This window comes from Gorilla gorilla, chromosome 21 (assembly GCF_029281585.2).
Source record: "Gorilla gorilla gorilla isolate KB3781 chromosome 21, NHGRI_mGorGor1-v2.1_pri, whole genome shotgun sequence".
Lineage (NCBI taxonomy): Eukaryota > Metazoa > Chordata > Mammalia > Primates > Hominidae > Gorilla > Gorilla gorilla.
In genome coordinates this window covers 82,003,302-82,018,878 of record NC_073245.2, presented here as the reverse complement: position 1 = coordinate 82,018,878, position 15,577 = coordinate 82,003,302, and positions in this window count along the sequence as shown.

Below are 15,577 nucleotides of genomic sequence, written 5' to 3'. Positions count from 1 at the left end.
AAATATCAGCAACGCTATCTGTATTAACATGGAAATATCAGCCCCTCTATCTGTATGAACATGGAAATACCTACACTGCTATCTGTATGAACATGGAAATATCTACACCGCTTGATGTATAAACATGGAATTATCTTCACTGCCATCTGTATGAACACGGATATGTCTACACAGCCATCTGGATGAACATGGAAATATCTACACCGCTATCTGTATGAACATGGAAATAGCTACACCGCTATCTGTATGAATATGGAAATATCTGCACAGCCATCTGTATGAACATATAAATATCTACACCACCATCTGTATTAACATGGAGATATCTACACCGCTATCTGTATAAACATGGAAATATCTACACCGCTATCTGTATAAACATGGAAATATCTACACCGCTATCTGTATATACATGGAAATATCTACACCGCTACCTGTATAAACATGGAAATAACAGCACCGCTATCTGTATGAACATGGAAATATCTTCACCGCTATCTGTATGAACATGGAAATATCTACACCGCTATCTGTATGAACATGGAAATATCTACACCGCTATATGTATGAACATGGAAATATCTACACCGCTATCTGTTAGAACATGGAAATATCTAAACTGCTATCTGCATGAAAATGGAAATATCTACACAGCTATCTGCATATTCCTGGAAATATCTGCACAGCTATCTCTTTACACATGGAAATAACTACACCGCTATCTGTATGAATATGGAAATATCTGCACAGCCATCTGTATGAACATAAACATCTACACCGCCATCTGTATTAAGATGGAGATATCTACACCGCTATCTGTATAAACATGGAAATGTCTACACCGCTATCTGTATAAACATGGAAATATCAGCACCGCTATCTGTATGAACATGGAAATATCAGCCCCTCTATCTGTATGAACATGGAAAGATCTACACCGCTATCTGTATGAACATCGAAATATCCACACCGCTAGATGTATGAACATGGAATTATCTTCACCGCCATCTGTGTGAACATGGATATGTCTACACAGCCATCTGGAGGAACATGGAAATATCTACACCGCTATCTGTATGGACATGGAAATAGCTACTCCGCTATCTGTATGAACATGGAAATATCTGCACCGCCATCTGTATGAACTTATAAATATCTACACCGCCATCTGTTTTAAGATGGAGATATCTACACCGCTATCTGTATAAACATGGAAATATCTACACCGCTATCTGCATAAACATGGAAATATCTACACCGGTATATGTATGAACATGGAAATATCTACACCGCTATCTGTTTTAACATGGAAATATCTACACCGCTGTCTGCATGAAAATGTAAATATCTACACAGAAATCAGTATATACATGGAAATATCTACACAGCTATCTCTTTACACATGGTAATAACTACACCGCTATCTCTAAAAACATGGAAATATCTACACCGCCATCTGTATGAACATGGAAATATCTGCACCGCCATCTGTATGAACATATAAATATCTACACCGCCATCTGTATTAAGTAGGAGATATCTGCAACGCTATCTGTATAAACCTGGAAGTATCTACACCGCTATCTGTATAAACATGGAAATATCTACCCCGCTATCTGTATAAACATGGAAATATCTACACCGCTACCTGTATAAACATGGAAATAGCACAGCTATCTGTATGAACATGGAAATATCTACACCGCTATCTGTACGAACATGGAAATATATACACCGCTGTCTGTATGAACATGGAAATAGCTACACCGCTATCTGAACATGGAAATATCTACACCACTATCTGTATGAACATGGAAATAACTACACCGCTATCTGTATGAACATGGATATATCTACACAGCCATCTGGATGGACATGGAAATATCTACACCGCTATCTGTATGAACATGGAAATATCTACACCGCTATCTGTGTAAACATGCATACATCTTCACAGCTATCTGTATAAACATGGAAATATCTACAACGCTATCTGTATGAACATGGAAATATCTACACCTCTGTTTGAACTTGGAAATATCTAAACCGCTATCTGCATGAAAATGGAAATATCTACAGAGCTATCTGCATATACATGGAAATATCTACACAGCTATCTCTTTACCAATGGCAATAACTACACCGCTATCTGTATGAACATGGAAATATCTGCACCGCCATCTGTATGAACATATAAATATCTACACCGCCATCTGTATTAAGATGGAGATATCTACACCGCTATCTGTATGAACATGGATATGTCTACACAGCCATCTGGATGAACATGGAAATATCTACACCGCTATCTGTATGAACATGGAAATATATACACCGCTATCTGTATGAACATGGAAATAATTACACCGCTATCTGTGAACATGGAAACAACTACACCGCTATCTGTATGAACATGGAAATATATACACCGCTATCTGTATGAACATGGAAATATCTACACCGCTATCTGTTTGAACATGGAAATATCTACACCGCTGTCTGCAAGAAAATGGAAATATCTACACAGCTATCTGCATATACATGGAAATATCTACACAGCTATCTCTTTACACATGGAAAAAACTACACCGCTATCTCTAAAAACATGGAAATATCTACACCGCCATCTGTATGAACATGGAAATATCTTCACTGCCATCTGTATGAACATATAAATATCTACACCGCCATCTGTATTAAGGAGATATCTACACCGCTATCTGTATAAACATGGAAATATCTACACCACTATCTGTATAAACATGGAAATATCTACACCGCTATCTGTATAAAAATGGAAATATCAGCACCGCTATCTGTATGAACATGGAAATATCTACACCGCCATCTGTATGAACATGGAAATATCTGCACCGCCATATGTATGAACATATAAATATCTGCACCGCCATCTGTATTAAGAAGGAGATATCTACACCGCTATCTGTATAAACATCGAAATATCTACACTGCTATCTGTATAAACATGGAAATATCTACACCGCTATCTGTATAAACATGGAAATATCTACACCGCTACGTGTATAAACATGGAAATATCAGCACCGCTATCAGTATGAAAATTGAAATATCTACACCGCTATCTGTATGAACATGGAAATATCTACACCGCTATCTGTATGAACATGGAAATAACTTCACCGCCAAAAGTATGAACATGGATATATCTACACAGCCATCTGTATGATCATGGAAATATCTACACCGCTATATGTATGAACATGGAAATATGTACACCGCTATCTGTATGAACATGGAAATATCTTCACCGCCATCTGTATGAACATGGATATGTCTACATAGCCATCTCGATGAACATGGAAATATGTACACCGCGATCTGTATGAATATGGAAATATCTGCACTGCCATCTGTATGAACATATAAATATCTACACCGTCATCTGTATTAAGATGGAGATATCTTCACCGCTATCTGTATGAACCTGGAAATATCTACACCGCTATATCAATGAACATGGAAATATCTACACCGCTATCTGTATGAACATGGATATATCTACACAGCCATCTGGATGAACATGGAAATATCTACACCGCTATCTGCATGAACATGGGAATATCTACACCGCTATTTGTGTAAACATGCATACATCTCCACCGCAATCTGCAAAAGCATGGAAATAGCTACACCGCTATCTGAATGAACATGGAAATATCTACAACGCTATCTGTTTGATCATTGAAATATCTAAACCGCTATCAGCATGAAAATGGAAATATCTACACCGCTATCTGCATATACATGGAAATATCTACACAGCTATCTCTTTACACATGGAAATAACTACACCGCTATCTGTATGAACATGGAAATATCTAAACAGCCATCTGTATGAACACGGAAATATCTGCACCGCCATCTGTATGAACATATGAATATCTACACCGCCATCTGTATTAAGAAGGAGATATCTACACCGCTATCTGTATAAACATGGATATATCTACACCGCTCTCTGTATAAACATGGAAATATCTACACTGCGACTTGTATAAACATGGAAATATCTAATACGCTACCTGTATAAACATGGAAATATCAGCACCGCTATCTGTATGAACATGGAAATATCAGCCCCTCTATCTGTATGAACATGGAAATATCTACACCGCTATCTCTATGAACATGGAAATATCTACACCGCTATCTGTTTGAACATGAAAATCTCTAAACCGCTATCTGCATGAAAATGGAAATATCCACACAGCTATCTGCATATACATGGAAATATCTACACAGCTATCTCGTTACACATGGAAATAACTACACCGCTATCTGTATGAACATGGAAATATCTTCACCGCCATCAGTATGAACATGGATATATCTTCACAGCCTGCTGGATGAACATGGAAATATCTACACTGCTATCTGTATGAACATGGAAATATCTGCACTGCTATCTGTATGAACATGGAAATACATACACCGCTATCTGTATGAACATGGAAATAGCTACACCGCTATCTGTATGAACATGGAAATATCTACACCGCTATCTGTATGGACATGGAAATATCTTCACCGCCATCGGTATGAACATGGATATATCTACGCAGCCATCTGGATGAACATGGAAATATCTGCACCGCTATCTGTATGAACATGGAAATATCTACACCGCTATCTGTATCAACATGGATATATCTACACAGCCCTCTGTATGAACTTGGAAATCCCCACACCGCTATCTGTGTAAACATGCATACATCTTCACCGCTGTCTGTAAAAACTTGGAAATATCTACACCGCTATCTGTATGAACATGGAAATATGTACACCGCTATCTGTTTGAAGGTGGAAATATATACACCACTATCTGCATGAAAATGGAACTATCTACACAGCTATCTGCATATACATGGAAAAATCTACACATCTATCTCTTTACACATGGAAATAACTACACCGCTATCTGTATGAACATGGAAATATCTACACCGCCATCTGTATGAACATGGAAATATCTGCACCGCCATCTGTATGAACATATAAATATCTACACCGCCATCTGTATTAAGATGGAGATATCTACACTGCTATCTGAATAAACATGGAAATATCTACACTGCTACCTGTATAAACATGGAAACATCAGCACCGCTATCTGCATAAACATGGAAATATCAGCACCGCTATCTGTATGAACATGGAAATATCTACACCGCTATCTGTATGAACATGGAAATATCTACACCGCTATCTGTATGAACATGGAAATATCTACACCGCTATCTGTATGAACATGGAAATATCTACACCGCTATCTGTTTGAACATGGAAATATCTACACCGCTATCTGTATGAATATGGAAATATCTGCACAGCCATCTGTATGAACATATAAATATCTACACCGCCATCTGTATTAACATGGAGATATCTACACCGCTATCTGTATAAACATGGAAATATCTACACCGCTATCTGTATAAACATGGAAATATCTACACCGCTATCTGTATATACATGGAAATATCTACACCGCTACCTGTATAAACATGGAAATAACAGCACCGCTATCTGTATGAACATGGAAATATCTTCACCGCTATCTGTATGAACATGGAAATATCTACACCGCTATCTGTATGAACATGGAAATATCTACACCGCTATATGTATGAACATGGAAATATCTACACCGCTATCTGTTAGAACATGGAAATATCTAAACTGCTATCTGCATGAAAATGGAAATATCTACACAGCTATCTGCATATTCCTGGAAATATCTGCACAGCTATCTCTTTACACATGGAAATAACTACACCGCTATCTGTATGAATATGGAAATATCTTCACAGCCATCTGTATGAACATAAACATCTACACCGCCATCTGTATTAAGATGGAGATATCTACACCGCTATCTGTATAAACATGGAAATGTCTACACCGCTATCTGTATAAACATGGAAATATCAGCACCGCTATCTGTATGAACATGGAAATATCAGCCCCTCTATCTGTATGAACATGGAAATATCTACACCGCTATCTGTATGAACATCGAAATATCCACACCGCTAGATGTATGAACATGGAATTATCTTCACCGCCATCTGTGTGAACATGGATATGTCTACACAGCCATCTGGAGGAACATGGAAATATCTACACCGCTATCTGTATGGACATGGATATAGCTACTCCGCTATCTGTATGAACATGGAAATATCTGCACCGCCATCTGTATGAACTTATAAATATCTACACCGCCATCTGTTTTAAGATGGAGATATCTACACCGCTATCTGTATAAACATGGAAATATCTACACCGCTATCTGCATAAACATGGAAATATCTACACCGGTATATGTATGAACATGGAAATATCTACACCGCTATCTGTTTTAACATGGAAATATCTACACCGCTGTCTGCATGAAAATGTAAATATCTACACAGAAATCAGTATATACATGGAAATATCTACACAGCTATCTCTTTACACATGGTAATAACTACACCGCTATCTCTAAAAACATGGAAATATCTACACCGCCATCTCTATGAACATGAAAATATCTGCACCGCCATCTGTATGAACATATAAATATCTACACCGCCATCTGTATTAAGTAGGAGATATCTGCAACGCTATCTGTATAAACCTGGAAGTATCTACACCGCTATCTGTATAAACATGGAAATATCTACCCCGCTATCTGTATAAACATGGAAATATCTACACCGCTACCTGTATAAACATGGAAATAGCACAGCTATCTGTATGAACATGGAAATATCTACACCGCTATCTGTACGAACATGGAAATATATACACCGCTGTCTGTATGAACATGGAAATAGCTACACCGCTATCTGAACATGGAAATATCTACACCAGTATCTGTATGAACATGGAAATAACTACACCGCTATCTGTATGAACATGGATATATCTACACAGCCATCTGGATGGACATGGAAATATCTACACCGCTATCTGTATGAACATGGAAATATCTACACCGCTATCTGTGTAAACATGCATACATCTTCACAGCTATCTGTATAAACATGGAAATATCTACAACGCTATCTGTATGAACATGGAAATATCTACACCTCTGTTTGAACTTGGAAATATCTAAACCGCTATCTGCATGAAAATGGAAATATCTACAGAGCTATCTGCATATACATGGAAATATCTACACAGCTATCTCTTTACCAATGGCAATAACTACACCGCTATCTGTATGAACATGGAAATATCTGCACCGCCATCTGTATGAACATATAAATATCTACACCGCCATCTGTATTAAGATGGAGATATCTACACCGCTATCTGTATGAACATGGATATGTCTACACAGCCATCTGGATGAACATGGAAATATCTACACCGCTATCTGTATGAACATGGAAATATATACACCGCTATCTGTATGAACATGGAAATAATTACACCGCTATCTGTGAACATGGAAACAACTACACCGCTATCTGTATGAACATGGAAATATATACACCGCTATCTGTATGAACATGGAAATATCTACACCGCTATCTGTTTGAACATGGAAATATCTACACCGCTGTCTGCAAGAAAATGGAAATATCTACACAGCTATCTGCATATACATGGAAATATCTACACAGCTATCTCTTTACACGTGGAAAAAACTACACCGCTATCTCTAAAAACATGGAAATATCTACACCGCCATCTGTATGAACATGGAAATATCTTCACTGCCATCTGTATGAACATATAAATATCTACACCGCCATCTGTATTAAGGAGATATCTACACCGCTATCTGTATAAACATGGAAATATCTACACCACTATCTGTATAAACATGGAAATATCTACACCGCTATCTGTATAAAAATGGAAATATCAGCACCGCTATCTGTATGAACATGGAAATATCTACACCGCCATCTGTATGAACATGGAAATATCTGCACCGCCATATGTATGAACATATAAATATCTGCACCGCCATCTGTATTAAGAAGGAGATATCTACACCGCTATCTGTATAAACATCGAAATATCTACACTGCTATCTGTATAAACATGGAAATATCTACACCGCTATCTGTATAAACATGGAAATATCTACACCGCTACGTGTATAAACATGGAAATATCAGCACCGCTATCAGTATGAAAATTGAAATATCTACACCGCTATCTGTATGAACATGGAAATATCTACACCGCTATCTGTATGAACATGGAAATAACTTCACCGCCAAAAGTATGAACATGGATATATCTACACAGCCATCTGTATGATCATGGAAATATCTACACCGCTATATGTATGAACATGGAAATATGTACACCGCTATCTGTATGAACATGGAAATATCTTCACCGCCATCTGTATGAACATGGATATGTCTACATAGCCATCTCGATGAACATGGAAATATGTACACCGCGATCTGTATGAATATGGAAATATCTGCACTGCCATCTGTATGAACATATAAATATCTACACCGTCATCTGTATTAAGATGGAGATATCTTCACCGCTATCTGTATGAACCTGGAAATATCTACACCGCTATATCAATGAACATGGAAATATCTACACCGCTATCTGTATGAACATGGATATATCTACACAGCCATCTGGATGAACATGGAAATATCTACACCGCTATCTGCATGAACATGGGAATATCTACACCGCTATTTGTGTAAACATGCATACATCTCCACCGCAATCTGCAAAAGCATGGAAATAGCTACACCGCTATCTGAATGAACATGGAAATATCTACAACGCTATCTGTTTGATCATTGAAATATCTAAACCGCTATCAGCATGAAAATGGAAATATCTACACCGCTATCTGCATATACATGGAAATATCTACACAGCTATCTCTTTACACATGGAAATAACTACACCGCTATCTGTATGAACATGGAAATATCTAAACAGCCATCTGTATGAACACGGAAATATCTGCACCGCCATCTGTATGAACATATGAATATCTACACCGCCATCTGTATTAAGAAGGAGATATCTACACCGCTATCTGTATAAACATGGATATATCTACACCGCTCTCTGTATAAACATGGAAATATCTACACTGCGACTTGTATAAACATGGAAATATCTAATACGCTACCTGTATAAACATGGAAATATCAGCACCGCTATCTGTATGAACATGGAAATATCAGCCCCTCTATCTGTATGAACATGGAAATATCTACACCGCTATCTCTATGAACATGGAAATATCTACACCGCTATCTGTTTGAACATGAAAATCTCTAAACCGCTATCTGCATGAAAATGGAAATATCCACACAGCTATCTGCATATACATGGAAATATCTACACAGCTATCTCGTTACACATGGAAATAACTACACCGCTATCTGTATGAACATGGAAATATCTTCACCGCCATCAGTATGAACATGGATATATCTTCACAGCCTGCTGGATGAACATGGAAATATCTACACTGCTATCTGTATGAACATGGAAATATCTGCACTGCTATCTGTATGAACATGGAAATACATACACCGCTATCTGTATGAACATGGAAATAGCTACACCGCTATCTGTATGAACATGGAAATATCTACACCGCTATCTGTATGGACATGGAAATATCTTCACCGCCATCGGTATGAACATGGATATATCTACGCAGCCATCTGGATGAACATGGAAATATCTGCACCGCTATCTGTATGAACATGGAAATATCTACACCGCTATCTGTATCAACATGGATATATCTACACAGCCCTCTGTATGAACTTGGAAATCCCCACACCGCTATCTGTGTAAACATGCATACATCTTCACCGCTGTCTGTAAAAACTTGGAAATATCTACACCGCTATCTGTATGAACATGGAAATATGTACACCGCTATCTGTTTGAAGGTGGAAATATATACACCACTATCTGCATGAAAATGGAACTATCTACACAGCTATCTGCATATACATGGAAAAATCTACACATCTATCTCTTTACACATGGAAATAACTACACCGCTATCTGTATGAACATGGAAATATCTACACCGCCATCTGTATGAACATGGAAATATCTGCACCGCCATCTGTATGAACATATAAATATCTACACCGCCATCTGTATTAAGATGGAGATATCTACACTGCTATCTGAATAAACATGGAAATATCTACACTGCTACCTGTATAAACATGGAAACATCAGCACCGCTATCTGCATAAACATGGAAATATCAGCACCGCTATCTGTATGAACATGGAAATATCTACACCGCTATCTGTATGAACATGGAAATATCTACACCGCTATCTGTATGAACATGGAAATATCTACACCGCTATCTGTATGAACATGGAAATATCTACACCGCTATCTGTTTGAACATGGAAATATCTACACCGCTATCTGTATGAAAATGGAAATATCTACAAAGCTATCTGCATATACATGGAAATATCTACACAGCTATCTCTTTACACATGGAAATAACTACACCGCTATATCTATAAACATGGAACTATCTACACCGCCATCTGTATGAACATGGAAATATCTTCACTGCCATCTGTATGAACATATAAATATCAACACTGCCATCTGTATTAAGGAGATATCTACACCGCTATCTGTATAAACATGGAAATATCTACACCGCTATCTGTATAAACATGGAAATATCTACACCGCTATCTGTATAAAAATGGAAATGTCAGCACCGCTATCAATATGAACATGGAAATTTCTGCACCGCCATCTGTATGAACATGGAAATATCTACACCGCTATCTGTGTGAACATGGAGATATCTACAGCGCTATCTGTATGAACATGGAAATATCTACACCGCCATCTGTATGAACATGGAAATATCAGCACTGCCGTGTGTATGAACATATAAATATCTGCACCGCCATCTGTATTAAGAAGGAGATATCTACACCGCTATCTGTATAAACAAGGAAATATCTACACTGCTATCTGTATAAACATGGAAATATCTACACCGGTATCTGTATAAACATGGAAATATCTACACCGCTACCTGTATAAACATGGAAATATCAGCACCGCTATCAGTATGAACATGGAAATATCTACACCGCTATCTGTATGAACATGGAAATATCTACACCGCTATCTGTATGAACATGGGAATATCTTCACCGCCATCTGTATGAACATGGATATGTCTACACAGCCATCTGGATGAACATGGAAATATCAACACCGCCATCTGTATGAACATGGAAATATCTGCACTGCCATCTGTATGAACATATAAATATCTACACCGCCATCAGTATTAAGATGGAGATATCTTCACCGCTATCTGTATAAACTTGGAAATATCTATACCGCTATCTGTATAAACATGGAAATATCTACACCGCAATCTCAATGAACATGGAAATATCTACACCGCTATCTGTATGAACATGGATATATCTACACAGCCATCTGGATGAACATGGAAATATCTACACCGCTATCTGCATGAACATGGAAATATCTACACCGCTATTTGTGTAAACATGCATACATCTTCACCGCAATCTGCAAAAGCATGGAAATAGCTACACCGCTATCTGAATGAACATGGAAATATCTACACCGCTATCTGTTTGATCATGGAAATATCTAAACCACTATCAGCATGAAAATGGAAATATCTACACCGCTATCTGCATATACATGGAAATATCTACACAGCTATCTCTTTACACATGGAAATAACTACACCGCTATCTGTATGAACATGGAAATATCTAAACAGCCATCTGTATGAACACGGAAATATCTGCACCGCCATCTGTATGAACATATGAATATCTACACCGCCATCTGTATTAAGAAGGAGATATCTACACCGCTATCTGTATAAACATGGATATATCTACACCGCTCTCTGTATAAACATGGAAATATCTACACTGCGACTTGTATAAACATGGAAATATCTAATACGCTACCTGTATAAACATGGAAATATCAGCACCGCTATCTGTATGAACATGGAAATATCAGCCCCTCTATCTGTATGAACATGGAAATATCTACACTGCTATCTCTATGAACATGGAAATATCTACACCGCTATCTGTTTGAACATGAAAATCTCTAAACCGCTATCTGCATGAAAATGGAAATATCCACACAGCTATCTGCATATACATGGAAATATCTACACAGCTATCTCGTTACACATGGAAATAACTACACCGCTATCTGTATGAACATGGAAATATCTTCACCGCCATCAGTATGAACATGGATATATCTTCACAGCCTGCTGGATGAACATGGAAATATCTACACTGCTATCTGTATGAACATGGAAATATCTGCACTGCTATCTGTATGAACATGGAAATACATACACCGCTATCTGTATGAACATGGAAATAGCTACACCGCTATCTGTATGAACATGGAAATATCTACACCGCTATCTGTATGGACATGGAAATATCTTCACCGCCATCGGTATGAACATGGATATATCTACGCAGCCATCTGGATGAACATGGAAATATCTGCACCGCTATCTGTATGAACATGGAAATATCTACACCGCTATCTGTATCAACATGGATATATCTACACAGCCCTCTGTATGAACTTGGAAATCCCCACACCGCTATCTGTGTAAACATGCATACATCTTCACCGCTGTCTGTAAAAACTTGGAAATATCTACACCGCTATCTGTATGAACATGGAAATATGTACACCGCTATCTGTTTGAAGGTGGAAATATATACACCACTATCTGCATGAAAATGGAACTATCTACACAGCTATCTGCATATACATGGAAAAATCTACACATCTATCTCTTTACACATGGAAATAACTACACCGCTATCTGTATGAACATGGAAATATCTACACCGCCATCTGTATGAACATGGAAATATCTGCACCGCCATCTGTATGAACATATAAATATCTACACCGCCATCTGTATTAAGATGGAGATATCTACACTGCTATCTGAATAAACATGGAAATATCTACACTGCTACCTGTATAAACATGGAAACATCAGCACCGCTATCTGCATAAACATGGAAATATCAGCACCGCTATCTGTATGAACATGGAAATATCTACACCGCTATCTGTATGAACATGGAAATATCTACACCGCTATCTGTATGAACATGGAAATATCTACACCGCTATCTGTATGAACATGGAAATATCTACACCGCTATCTGTTTGAACATGGAAATATCTACACCGCTATCTGTATGAAAATGGAAATATCTACAAAGCTATCTGCATATACATGGAAATATCTACACAGCTATCTCTTTACACATGGAAATAACTACACCGCTATATCTATAAACATGGAACTATCTACACCGCCATCTGTATGAACATGGAAATATCTTCACTGCCATCTGTATGAACATATAAATATCAACACTGCCATCTGTATTAAGGAGATATCTACACCGCTATCTGTATAAACATGGAAATATCTACACCGCTATCTGTATAAACATGGAAATATCTACACCGCTATCTGTATAAAAATGGAAATGTCAGCACCGCTATCAATATGAACATGGAAATTTCTGCACCGCCATCTGTATGAACATGGAAATATCTACACCGCTATCTGTGTGAACATGGAGATATCTACAGCGCTATCTGTATGAACATGGAAATATCTACACCGCCATCTGTATGAACATGGAAATATCAGCACTGCCGTGTGTATGAACATATAAATATCTGCACCGCCATCTGTATTAAGAAGGAGATATCTACACCGCTATCTGTATAAACAAGGAAATATCTACACTGCTATCTGTATAAACATGGAAATATCTACACCGGTATCTGTATAAACATGGAAATATCTACACCGCTACCTGTATAAACATGGAAATATCAGCACCGCTATCAGTATGAACATGGAAATATCTACACCGCTATCTGTATGAACATGGAAATATCTACACCGCTATCTGTATGAACATGGGAATATCTTCACCGCCATCTGTATGAACATGGATATGTCTACACAGCCATCTGGATGAACATGGAAATATCAACACCGCCATCTGTATGAACATGGAAATATCTGCACTGCCATCTGTATGAACATATAAATATCTACACCGCCATCAGTATTAAGATGGAGATATCTTCACCGCTATCTGTATAAACTTGGAAATATCTATACCGCTTTCTGTATAAACATGGAAATATCTACACCGCAATCTCAATGAACATGGAAATATCTACACCGCTATCTGTATGAACATGGATATCTCTACACAGCCATCTGGATGAACATGGAAATATCTACACCGCTATCTGCATGAACATCGAAATATCTACACCGCTATTTGTGTAAACATGCATACATCTTCACCGCAATCTGCAAAAGCATGGAAATAGCTACACCGCTATCTGAATGAACATGGAAATATCTACACCGCTATCTGTTTGATCATGGAAATATCTAAACCGCTATCAGCATGAAAATGGAAATATCTACACCGCTATCTGCATATACATGGAAATATCTACACAGCTATCTCTTTACACATGGAAATAACTACACCGCTATCTGTATGAACGTGGAAATATCTACACAGCCATCTGTATGAACATGGAAATATCTGCACCGCCATCTGTATGAACATATAAATATCTACACCGCCATCTGTATTAAGAAGGAGATATCTACACAGCTATCTGTATAAACATGGATATATCTACACCGCTCTCTGTATAAACATGGAAATATCTACACTGCTACCTGTATAAACATGGAAATATCTAAACCGCTACCTGTATAAACATGGAAATAGCACCGCTATCTGTATGAACATGGAAATATCAGCCCCTCTATCTGTATGAACATGGAAATATCTACAGCGCTATCTCTATAAACATGGAAATATCTACACCGCTATCTGTTTGATCATGGAAATATCTAAACCGCTGTCTGCATGAAAATGGAAATATCCACACAGCTATCTGCATATACATGGAAATATCTACACAGCTATCTCTTTACACATGGAAATAACTACACCGCTATCTCTATGAACATGGAAATATCTACACCGCTATCTGTATGAACATGGATATATCTACACAGCCATCTGGCTGAACATGGAAATATCTACACCGCTATCTGCATGAACATGGAAATATCTACACCGCTATTTGTGTAAACATGCATACATCTTCACCGCAATCTGCAAAAGCATGGAAATAGCTACACCACTATCTGAATGAACATGGAAATATCTACACCGCTATCTGTTTGATCATCGAAATATCTAAACCGCTATCAGCATGAAAATGGAAATATCTACACCGCTATCTGCATATACATGGAAATATCTACACAGCTATCTCTTTACTCATGGAAATAACTACACCGCTATCTGTATGAACGTGGAAATATCTACACAGCCATCTGTATGAACATGGAAATAACTGCACCGCCATCTGTATGAACATATAAATATCTTCACGGCCATCTGTATTAAGAAGGAGATAT